At 44.2% G+C, this 12,844-nt stretch overlaps 1 long non-coding RNA gene across 1 annotated transcript; it reads right to left on the bottom strand.

Annotated features, from left to right (window-relative positions):
* Positions 1-2,688: 2,688 nt before the first annotated feature.
* On the bottom strand, positions 2,689-7,832 carry LOC308061251. Its single transcript, XR_013927129.1, has 2 exons — positions 7,399-7,832; positions 2,689-5,284 (listed from the first exon to the last, which is right to left on the bottom strand). It is a non-coding gene; the product is annotated as an uncharacterized lncRNA (long non-coding RNA).
* Between the last annotated feature and the right edge of the window lie 5,012 nt (positions 7,833-12,844).

Here is a 12,844-nt window from a genome sequence, read left to right as displayed (position 1 = left end):
GAGGCCCACTGCCCTGCTCAGTGCCAGCCCTGAGCCCTTTGCTGGCACCTTTGTGCCTGCTGGCACTGGAACAGCCTTTGCCCTGCTCAGAGAGGGGGTGACTGTGGGGAACCCCCTGCCACCAGCGAGGTGGTCCCCTCCTGGGGCACACTGGGACATGTGTGGCATGGCATGGTGTGCTCATGGTGTGGTGTGCTGGTGCTGTAGGCCTGCTCCGGCACTGCCTGGGCAGCAGCGTGACCAGGGCCAGGGGCTGCTGTTGTGCAAGTGAGAGAAAGCTCAGCTGTGGCCATGCTGTGTCTGATGGGCCTCAGCCTGGAGGCTGAGGCCTAATTCTGCTGGCTGTGCTGCATGGTGCGTGTGGAGGCACCGCTGCCAGCCAAGGCTGGGCGCTGGCTGTGGCAGTGGCTGGTGCAGCCTCAGGTCAGGCTGTCGCCAGCGCTGTGGCCTGGGCTGTTCTGCAGCACCAGCACCTCATCGCAGGCTGGATCCCACTGCGAAATCACACGCTCACTAAGCAGTAAAGCATTGGGTCCACATTTCAGGAAAAAGCGCCAGCCCATGGCCCTGTGGACGTGGGGGGTTGGAGCAGCAGCGCTTTGCTCCCTGGCAGCACGGCCTTGGGCATGGTGTGGCAAACCTGCGTGTAGGTGAACCCGTGTGGATCTGAACAGCTGAAGAAATTAGTGGTGCTCTGTGTAATTACAGCTGCTGAAATGCCCAAGTATTTACAGGTACATGGTCTTAACTTGGTGAGATCTAGTGGGTTGCAACCACGCAGCAAGAAAATGGAAAAGAACTGTTTCTTAATGTATGTTGCAAATGTACATTTAAAAAAAAAAGTATGCTATCTTTATTATTTTTTTAATAACTTTTTTGTTTGTACCCCAATAGCTTTTTGTTTCTGGAGAAAAACAATGTCTGTTTTTCAGGTTTTGGAAAAGAAGTATTTCAGGCCCCCTAAGAAATATAAAAGATTCAGCATTGACCAAAAAAGTCACATTGTGAGGTTTTTAATAATTTCTAGATCAAATGCTGAAATGTGCTAAATATTTGTACACATCGGAGAAAAGACATTATGATGATCTCTTGTGAATGCACACTATATATAAGGGGAAAAAAAATCAGTACTTGTGTTTTGTCTTTCTGAATAGCTCGTAGTGGAAATTCTATATAAACACTTCAGTATTTCACCTCACAAAGGGAATCAGATTGGAAAGTGTGAAAATCCTGTTGAAAATCTTTTAAGGTTCTACACAGAAATGCGGTTAAGCAGGTGTGCCCCACTGAAGGTCGTTCTTCATCTAAAAAAAGTTGTATCAAGGACCAAAGGCACTTGGGCAGACAACAGTCTAACCTTGGGGTAACTCCAGACATGAAAAAGCATCCTTGATGTTGGAATGAGTTAGGCTTTTAGGCATTATTGCTAACTAAAGACAGGTTGCACTGCTGGAGTGTTTCCTGCTTTGCACAACTATTTGCAGCTGTTCACTAGCAAGAAAGATAAAGGCCATCCAGTAGTGAGAGATCAGTATGCTAATCGTACTTGGCCATGGGAGTCAAACATTTGAAACTTACTTAGCATACTAATGCTTCCCCTGATCGATGTTGATACAAATCTTATGTGACCCTTAGCTAAATCTGGCTATGTGTACGGACACTGATATTTATAGCATCTGTATGTGGCGTAAGGGAAATATTTCCAGTCTTTATTCTTCTATAATTTCCTTTTTTCCATACTGGAAAGGGAAGAGGTGAATTGTTTATTACCCTTTGGGAACACACTAATCTGCTGTTTCTCACCACTGCCTTACATTTACCTCTATTTCCTGTTGACCTGCTGTTACATCATTTTGTATTCCATTCTAAAATAGCTACTACAAGACCTAATGAAACTGAATTTCAAATAAAATTTAAATTTTTCCCATTTAACAACTATTTGCAAGACAAGGAGTTACCTCTAAGTTTTATAAACTCACATTTCGCCTTTGAGTTTGAAGTCTGAATCTATCTACTTTGGGATCAAGTCTTGATTGTTAGATTGCATCCGTGCAAACATCAGTTCTGACTTTCAATACACAGCAATTTGTATTTGTACAAACTCCCTTTAAACCTGTGCTCATACATGCACATGGGGAGTTCAGTCAGTTCAGCTGTTGTAGCACTGTGTCCAAATGCTTCATGTTTATATATGTAATCACACCATTATCATGCAAAACTGGTTTTACCAGATTAACCTTGTGTTGCACAAATCAAATGAAAACAGGCAGTTTCAAGGAAGTCAAAGCCAAGTCCAGATCAGGTGGAAACAAGGTCCTTTGGAGCCCTGCTCCCACTGAAGTTTAATGTCACAACATACTGTGCTGTAGTTTATTCTTCTTTACCTGTACTTCTAAACAGAGATAGCCATGGATATCTATGAAAGCTAAGTTAAATAAATTAAAAAATTAAATTAGCAGTAGTATGCCCCCAATTTTGGAAAACTGCATTTTTTCAAAACTCCAAAGGTTTACCTGCAGGGCTGTTTCTTGGTATAGGCAAGTTTAACAAATCTTTGCATGATGATTTGCATTTGCTAGATGCAAGACATCTAGCACTTAGAAATTTATTTACAGTATCCCACCTTTAATGGGAGAAGTTACTGCACTTTTTAGCTTCTGCTATGCTTCAGACTACTTTCTGAGCTCATTTTTTTTTTGCCTGAAATAAGGCCCTTTTAATTTGTGAGAACATCCAGATTTCAAGATTTAACCCTCTCAGATAATTAAAAATCGTACTTACTCTAGGCAGGAAGACAGCGCATAGCTTGGCTTCTGCTGTAATCCTAGCATGGTATCATGACATCACATTACAGCATGCTGTGATTACACCAACCAGTAGTTTTAAGCTAAGTTCTTTCAATATGGCTTTTACCAGAATTTCATACTTTTAGAAAATGTGAAAAGAATGTTTCCAAGAATAACTACTATTTATTTGTGTCATCAATTGAGTTAGAAGAGTTTTCACACACGGATTCCATATGCATCCATGGGAAAACTAGATAAATTCTCCATATTCTTTAGATGCATTGCCTTTGACAGCTGAAGAACATGAATTTTGAAGTGTGCAAAGTTTATTTAAAATGAGATGTTACTTGAAATGCATACTGTCTTTTTACAAAATATACAATCAACCAGCTAGTTGATAAACGTATCTATCAAAGATCACACTCAATGTCTTTTTCAAAGAAGATTTTATGGTACCAGCATGTCTAGAAAGAACAGACATTTACAATAATTTTGTAGGCTGACAACGGGCTTCATCTAGGGTGCTTTGGTAAATGTTGTTTTATTTATTTTTTACATCTGTAAAGTAACACGCATATATAGCTCTCTGGTAAAGACATTATGTTTTTCTTAAGATTTTATCAAAGTTAATTGAATAATTATGGTTATACCAAATAGCCAGTGTCACATTAAGCCCATATATTCATTTATAAGACATAACTGTTAAATAGTTACTCTTCACCTTTCTTGCTTTCCCATACTCTTTACCTGTACTTCTAAACAGAGATAGCCATGGATATCTATGAAAGCTAAGTTAAATAAATTAAAAAATTAAATTAGCGGTAGTATGCCCCCAATTTTGGAAAACTGCATTTTTTCAAAACTCCAAAGGTTTACCTGCAGGGCTGTTTCTTGGTATAGGCAAGTTTAACAAATCTTTGCATGATGATTTGCCAAAACTCCATAACAGGGTGTGATGTTAAATTCTAATTCTTTTTCTATACAGAGAAGTTTGAAAGTCCTGTTAAGCTCCGCCAGTATGAATCTGATTAAGGTTTCAAGTTCTTAGAGATAAAGGATTACATACAGACACTGATTAGAAAGTTTCAGCTATCTGGTTTTCCCTGATTGCTGTTTTTTCACTTACTAGAAACTACGTGTTGCAAGACAAAATTCTAATACTGGATTTAAACCATGACACTGCTGATCTTTGCTCATCTTTTTTATTTACAAAAAGTATTGACATTTCAAGTCTAGTGCAAAAACTGAAAAATCTGAGTATGACTTATTTTCAGGTTTGTTTTAGTTCTGCTAATGAAAGGACTGCCGTGTTTTCCCTTTATATGTAGGTTTGTAATTTCTGCTGATATAAAAAGGAGATGTGAAATGTGTATTTTCAAAAAAAAAAATAAAAAATAAAAGCTCAACGTATTCTTGACCTCCACTGCTGGAAAGAACAGCCTGTTTTCTGTTTGAAGTTCTCATTCATTGTAGTGCGAGTTACAAATATCCCATTCATTTAAATTACAGGAATAGAGTACTGTGCAATGCTGAGGTTGACCAAACAAGGGTTTCTTTTCAATGGTCTATTTTTGTGCTCTATTTATAATACTGTAGTGGGTATTTTAGGAAAACTGCTATTAAGCAAATAGTTCTGTAGTACTGAATTTTCAAGTATGTTTTAGCTGTCTGGTTTGTCAGCCCAGTTTAAGAAAACAAATGATAGGCTTTGCAGTAACAGCTCATTAGACAGGAGGATGGGCTTGACCTTAAGGCCTGACTTGAGAGATCTGAGTTATCAGTTTTGCATGACCCTTGGCTAATCTCTTATCTCTGTGTGCTTCAATTCTTTATCCACAGAAGGAGGGATAATACTCTGCTTTGCTTTCCTACATTGTAAACTCTTACTATGCATACTATATGTGAAGCCAGTAGGAGCACTAGTGTGGTTCTGACTCTGGTACTATTACAGTAATATATTCTACGCGATTATTAAAATAATTCCATAAAGATGTAATGTTAGGTGTTACACCAGATATGTCTATATTATTGAAATATAAAAGTATAAACAAAAAATGGACTTTCATGGTTCTGTGCTGAAGTCTGACATTATTTCACCCTAAACAGCCTGAAATGTCAACAGCACATCCAGGTACTGTCAGTCTGAACAGTAACAGACCATTAAGAATCCCCTTGGACAGATACTTCTTAATGCCACTGGAAATCCGTCTTGGGTACCTGATACTTGGTTTTTAACTTTCACTTGTTATGACAGCCCAAGAATTTATATGGAATGTTTCAACCAGGTACATCCTCCCGTCACCACCCTCTGTTTCCCCCTCTCCTCCCCACTTCCTAGGGTGTGAGCCAGTGGCCGTTGTTTCAGGTCTTGCGGAATGCAACAGATAGGCTGTGGTGGCTCTATCAGGTCGGCTGTTGTCGATCGGGACTTCTGGCTAAATTCTCTATTGGTTTAATTGTTGCTTCTTTAAAACACTGAAAAGCCCATTATGAACTTGCTGGGGAGGAAAAAAGGAGAGAAATAGCCATTAATGAGAGATTTAGTAGTCTAATGTCTCATACAAAATTATTATTTATGAAATACGTGGTTGAAATTTGGGGTAATGTTTCTTAATTTGGAAATTTCAACTTAAAAGGTTAAGAAAAAAAAAATCAAAAAGCAGAACGCAAGAAGGCTTCTTCCAATACAAGATTTTCTTCCTTTTTTTTTAATTTGTCCCATGTTTTGCCTATGTGACTGATGAAAATCAAGTTCAATCCTCTCATCTTTTCAGATGTTGTTGTGAAAAAGGGGATGCTATGCTTATCCCGGTTTCCAACCACCTGTTGAAATTCAGGCTTAAGGGTCCATCCTGTTTGCATCTGTAAATAGCTTTATCCATATGTACAACTCCATTGAGATCAGTAAGGTTACTCATGTGAGTCAAGTTACCCAGGCATGTAAATATTTGCTGAATTACGACTAAAACTGGAAGAGAATGTAACCGTAGATGGTAAATCCTACTTAAGATAAAGGAGCTGAGCACCCACAACGATGGCTGGAGTTAAGAGTTCAGATGCCTGTCACCCCTTACTCCCCAGTCAAGCTTTATGGGTTTCTCTACAGCTTTAGAAAGTGGAATTATCTTTAACTAAATGTCTACAAAATGTATTATGAATTAATAAGTATACTGTTTTGCTTTGTCATTGATATGTTGCAATAAACTGGCTCCCCACAGAAAAGGGGGTAACAGCGAAAATACCTTCTATCTTCATATTCTGTAGGGAAAAAAATTCTACGTTAAGTGCACATGTATTGTGCAGCTACTGCAGTCTCAAGCGAAATGTGTTATATACTGTTTCAGAGCACATTAGAGAAAAAGTAGACGCTTTCTGCACAGACCGTCTCCAGGTTATGGATGCTGAACTGCAGGAAGAGCGGGGTTAAATTTACTTTCCTGAGGAACTGAAGGAAGCCATTCAGAATCATTCAAGAAATCTCTGGCCCTAAATTCCACTGTCCCTGTCATTCAGTCTCTGCATGCTGACTGAATTGATCTGATTGCTTATCTTTTTAGGTTTATGCTTAGACTGATGAGGAAATCTCATTCAGTCTGTCTCTTGTTGAATTGACCAAATCGAGGAGACACAGCATTCAACAGTAAAGCATCCTTCTGGCATGTCCCTCTTTCTACTTGCAGGTCAGTTCTGCTGCTCAGTGTGCAGCCCATCGGAGATGGCACTGCAGATGAGGAATCTTTGCAGCCTCGCAAATGTGCCAGTTTACCCTCGCCTCTGCACACCCCACGCGTCCCTAGCCCAGTGCTGTAGCCAACGGTGCCTGGCTTTGCAGGGCCGCTTCGGGAGCGTGCAGGCTCTTTCCACCAAGGCGGCTTATGCACTGACAAGATTCTTGGCACAGGGTTGTTAAAATTTCAACTTTTCACCGTCAACCGCTTAGTAAATGGAAACATCTTGGGTCCTCAAGACTGCAGGTCCTGCCATCATTTATTTACGGTCCTGTCATGCCTGGGGCTACAACATTATTTTAATACTTAATGAGTTTAAGAAGATGCAAAACTACTGACTGCGTGTTTTACACATCCTTAAATTGCAAGAGCGCCTCGGTGTCCTTTTGATGCTTGCCCTATTTGCATGTGCTACCTGTGTGCTTCTGCAGGCACTCCGTATTTGAATGTATATGCCCCCTCATCAGCTATAAAGCATTAATGTTTTGCACTTGTATAGCCTTTCATCCGAGGAGCTCAAAGTCTTTCGCTGACAATGATTAAGAATTGCAGCCCCCTTTGAAGTGGGTGAATGCTACTGCTGGGGGGGGGGGGCGGGGGGGGCGCCGCTGCCCAGCACTCAGCTGGAGGGCCGCGCCCCGTGCCACCCTCGGCAGCGGCCGCGCTGCGCAGCCTCACGCCGCCCCGCAGCTGGGCCACGGCCCCAAGGCCGCCGGGGCAGCGCGGCCGCCCGTCCACCCCCGCGGGATCGGGGTTTCTCCGCTCGCCTCTGCCAGGGCGTGAGCGCGGGGGCGGCGGGGGGACCCGGTGCGCTGGCGGGCGGCGGGGGGACCCGGTGCGCTGGCGGGCGCCCGCTCGGGGCCCCGCCCGTCCCGCGCGGTTACCTGGCGGCTCAGGGGAAGGGCACCCGGGAGTGCAGCGGCACGCAGCGCCGGTGGGAGCAGCCGTGCCGGTGGGGCTTCCTGCGCAGGGCCACGCTGGCTGCGGAGAGAGGGGGCAAGGCGTGAGGGGGGGCCGCTGGCCGCGGCGCGGGGGCGAGCGGTCCCGGTCCCGGTCCCGCCTGCCCGGGGGCTGCCGGTGCCCCCTCCCGCGCCGGCGGTGCTTCTCGGCAGCAGCTTTGCCAGCGCCGCCTCCCCGGAGCCCCGGCCGACCCCAGCCCTCCCGGGGCCCGAGGGCACCGGTGCCGCCGCCTCCCGCCGCGGCGATGAACCGCACCGCAGGCGTGCGCGGCGGGGGGCCGGCCTGGGCCGGGGGCAGGGGCCGCGCGGTGGGTGCGGAGCGGAGGAGCAGCCCGGGGGCAGCGCCCCGGCCCCGGGGCAGCGCTCACCTGGCCGCTGTCCGTCGGCGGGGAGCAGGCTCGCCAGCAGCAGGAACGCGATGCAGAGGAGCAGTCGGAACCTCATGTCCGCGGCCGGGCGTGCGGGGCTCTCCGCGGGCGGGGTCCGTGTACAGGCGAGGAAATGCACGGGGTGGCTGGGGGGCGCGGCGGGGGGCAGCACGGCCCCGCTCACAGCCCCGCGACGGCCTGCGGCCGTGCCAGCCCGGGGAATCCGGGGAATGGTCGGGCCGGGGCAAGGGTCCCGGCTTGCACTTGCGAGCACTGCCTCCCTCTCTCTCCTGCTCCCTTTCCTCCTTTTTTTTTTCTTTTTTTTTTTTTTTCAGTGTCACTCCCCCTTATTTTCCATAAGCAAACAACGCAGGAATGAGAACTCCCCGCTAACCGCGGCTCCCGTCAATGCATGGGGGCACGGAGCCTCTGGAACAATGCAGCGACTTCACTTTAAATTCAACCCGGGCAGGGGGGAAAAAAAAAAAGGAACAACCCCCCGCGTTCCCTCCCCCATTTGCAGCCGCTCAAGCCTCGCCTCGCCGTGCCGGCCCCACGCAGCAGCCCCGGCAGGGGCAGGAAGCGCCCCCCGCCCGCCCGGGGGGAGGGGGGGGCTGGGTACTCCCGGCGGGCGCTCCCCGGACCAGCTGCCAAGCGGTGGCTATTCAAAGAGAAACTGGTACCACTTAAGGCTAATGGGTGCCTTTTGTACCGGCAAGTGTTGGTACGGGATCAGAATATTCTGGAATTAATTCACTAGGAGTTTGTTGTTGTTGTTTGTCGTTGGGGTTTTTTATTATTATTATTACTTTTTTTTAATTTTTACCATGTCGGTAACATGGCAGAGCTGCCCGATGTGCCGGGCACGCAGTGGCAGTGCCGTTTCGGGGAAGCCGCTGTGGCTGGGACATCAGCGCCGGCGTAACCCACCCGCAGCCGCGTTGCGATCGTGCCGGGCGCGGGGGGACCCCGCGGGGACAGACCCCGCTGCGGCGGCCGGTGCGACTGTGGCGGCGCCGAGCCCCGGGGGGGGGCGGGCAAACCCTGCCCCGTGTGCTGGCGGCGGCGGCTCTGAAACCCAGGGATTACCGCAGCGGTTACAGTACGGCTGGAGCTTTTCTTGTTTTTAGCCCGCTGCTTTCCTGCGGTGGAAGCAGCTAGCGATTTGGAAAATGAAAATTGGTCCCTACTTTGAAAAAGTTTGTGTTTTGAGATACACAGGAAATAGTACATAGATTAAATCTGCATAGATTAAATACTAGTAGTATTAATAGATAAGTATTATCGAATGTTTTCTAAACGTTTTCTTTGCCTCATTCACTAAAAAGTGGATTCTTTTTTTAAAAAAAAGATTCAAATGCTCCTGTATTTTTCCCCCTATTCTGGGATTTCCCATTTTCTTTAAAAGCCTATTTAACTCAGTGCATGCTAGTACCTCCTCAGAAATTACATGTCATTACTGGGTTACTTAATTTGTCTAGGTGAGGTATGCCTGTATGGATTAAGAGACATGCAGCTGGAATACACGGTGGAAACAGTTACTGAACTGCACTTCAAAATGATGTCAGGACTGCTGGGGAAGATGTCTTGGACAGCGCAGGGACACGGGCAGGCCAGGCGCTCCTCGGCTGTTGATCACAGCGGTCTGTGGTCAGCAGCAGCTTGGGGGTCATTATGTTTTCTCTGTACCACCTCTGGCCTCCCAACTAGGCTTCTGATTAGTGCTGATGGCTACTGACTAGCTCAGCTGAAATCAGGGTCCCATGGTACCCGTGACAGAACTGTCCGAAAAGGGTATCATGTTAAATAGAAAGGGGATGGAGAAGGAGAGAAGTGGTGTGGCCAGGTCACGCAGCAAGTTTGTGACAGAATCGGGGTTATGTCTGCGATACCCTAAATCTCGCTCTGGCTGGGGCTTCACTGGATCACTTGATGTTCACCATGAAGAAGGTGGTGCTGGCCACCTCCTTCATACAGCCCTGCAAACCATGATGACTTTGGCTCCACAGTGAGCTTGTGTAGGGTTCAGACTCGTAACCTTGAGGTGAAAAGTAGTACAGCCTTCAGAGTGATAGGGACTCTGTAAATAGGTAAAAGGGCCGAAAGAGTGCATGGGCTGTGCCAGTCCCTGGGGCTACCTCTGCCCCTCTCTGTGGTGGAGGTCACAGATATTCTGAACGGACATTAGATTTTAAGGGAAATGAGTAAGATACAACATTTAAATGCTGGGTTTGTTGTTTTTTTTTTTAACCTTAGCTTACTATGAGCTGTTCTTTCCACAGGTACTTTGTGCGAAAAGTTTACAAAAGTTTGTTTGACTGATACAGTCCAAGTCACTCTAACAGAGCATCACAGGTATCTTGTAATTTTCATGTAAGCTACAGTAATAATTCGATGCTTATCCACTGAATAAATTACTAAAATGTATTACAGTCCCGCTCTAGAATTTATAGTTCTTTTGTAAGCAAGTTTACTTCAGGTCTTTACTTTCATGTGGCATTCCACTACTTGAAATTAGGCAAAGAAAAACTAGGTAGGATGCAGTGATGTGGTAGTTCTGCCTTCTTCACAGGGTCTGCTGGTGGGGTTTGTGATGGTTGTGGGGGTCTTTTTTAATCGGCTGAAGAGGAAAGGGAATGTAAAGTACATAGGAAGGCTGGAGGTATGTAGATAATGCTTTATGAGCTAGAAGAATTAGTTTTTTGAATCAAAAGCTTTCCCTCTCTCTTATAATCTGAAAGGAACATGATAACGAGATGATGATTTCAGCATTTATTACCTGTATCATTGCTATTTTTCTGGCAGGCAGTCTGTTTCCTTGATAGGATCAAAATAGATTATCAGTTTATTTCTAGAAAGTTAAAAAAATACTTAGCATATTGCAGAAATAATTAAAAAGTTACAACAGGGAAAATTTAGGACTGGCTTTCCTGGATATCAAACATGAACTGTAAGTAACACATGTGGCGTTGTCTTTTGCTTGACACATTTCAATAAGTGATGTTCAGTACTGTATCACTTCACTAGACATAAACTGTTCTGGGTGATATTTCCAGTACAAAGTTACTGTTATAGTCTATTTATTTGGGGAAAAAGAATTTGAAATCATTGTGCCATTTTTAAGAATAAGATTGAGAAACTGGGAAAAGTGAGGTAATGTCAGAAGAAAATAAAATTTGGAAGCACAAAAGATAAAATAATGGGTAAGAGCAGTAAAATTCATAGTAATAAGAAGTAGAATAAGCAGAGCTGCATGATAACAGGAGAGAAAGATAATTGGGCACTTTCCAGTAAGGAGTGAGTGGTTAATTAGCATTCCCTATTGGGCTGCTAGTCAGAAATGGAATGGTACCTTTCCTTTAAAGGTTCGTGCATAACAATAAGCTCCAGTATTTATTGGTAATCTTTGAGAATAGCTTCCAAATGCCATCAGTATAAAAATTTAAAGAAAGCTTCTCAAGTACATGAATTGTTTTATTTGTTTTATAATGCATATAAAACAAATATATTTTTTTATATGGCAAACCCCCAATATTTTGTTTTGTATGGCAATACTGGTTTCAGTCTCTGTATCCCATATACTCCCTTGGGTAATATCTCTTCCCCTCATGGAAATCCATAAAAATACATTGATCATTGTGGATCTGTACTGTGGTATGAGAAGACATGCCAAATGCTCAGCAGAGAGGAACAGGGAAAATTCTTGTTTATTTTGACTTAGAAGTGTCAGATAAAATACAATATCCAAGTTTCTAATCAAGTTTGCCAACTTTGTGTTCCCTAAATTCATCCATCCGGCTGATCCGGAGGAGTTATTTCGCTAACCAGATAAGATCAAGGATATAAATGTTTACTTCAAAAGTGTTTGGTGAAGCAAATTATCAAGTCTCATGGCAAATGTCATTAGGAAAAGATCCAGGGCTTTTCTTAGTTCCTTTTCTATTGCATTGCAAGATGGTCTATGAGCTGTGCCACAAATGAAAGAAAAAATGCAAAAAGATTATGCGAGTTGCTGCTTGAGGGGAAAAAGTTGGCAAAGAAACTCTGAAAGGGATAAATTTAAAGATGTTGTTTAGGCATCTGTGATGTGTTTTTTTCACCACAAATTTCACTGGGATCATCTCACAGTTGTATTGGGTCTATGTGCCAGCCACAAATATAAAGGATGATTTTTCTTCAGCCCAGGGTACATCATCAGAAGCCAAATATAATGTTTGCCTTCTTCTTTGACTATAATCATGCAGACTACTTTTTCTAGACAAAACTCATTAACTTGAAATTACGATTTCAGGGGGAAATGTTGGCCTATCTGTCATGACTTTAGTCTGTGCTTAGAAACAAAACCCTACTCAGAAACTAAACCCCGTTCCTCCTCTTTTGCATTTTATGCTTTTTCTAGAGAAAAAACCCAACCGCCACCTCCCTGCCTGTTTGTGCTCAGCTGCCTTTCCTGCCTGGGGGTGAGGGTGCTCCGGAAGAAAAGGGTGCTCATCAGGCAGTGACCTGACCCTGGAGCCAGATTGCTCCAGGAAAAGAAATGTGGGCAGCTCAGACTAGGCTGAACCTTGTATAATTTTGACTTTTTTTTAATCTTTTTGAGGGGTTTTCCGTGTGCATTGCAGAGATGCACAACTTAGAAAGTACATTTTCTTTGATTTTAAACTGGGAAGAAAGTTTACTGCGTCCATGGGAGTATCTCCATGGTTTTACAGCAATACAAGTCATAATTATTATGGTAATAATAATAAAAAGGATACACATTCTCTGATAGACTTCAGTCTGTCTTAGTTCTGTAACCCTACAATATGTAGGGTTGGTTTCATTTAATACAATGAAAGTAATACCAGCTCTGCACCTGAGAAATCACGAAATCCCTCCTAGGCAAATGATTTCATCAGTTACCTACAGAACTGCATTGATGGATTTTCCTTTTTACTTAAGGAAAACACTTTTATATAGGCTTGAAGGTGCACTTATTTTTCAGTCGTTTTCCATCCCTAACA

This window comes from Falco punctatus (genome assembly GCF_963210335.1).
Source record: "Falco punctatus genome assembly, chromosome: 1".
NCBI classification, from domain to species: Eukaryota; Metazoa; Chordata; class Aves; order Falconiformes; family Falconidae; genus Falco; species Falco punctatus.
Note: the sequence above shows the minus strand (reverse complement) of the source record. Positions and strands in the feature narration are given on the sequence as shown.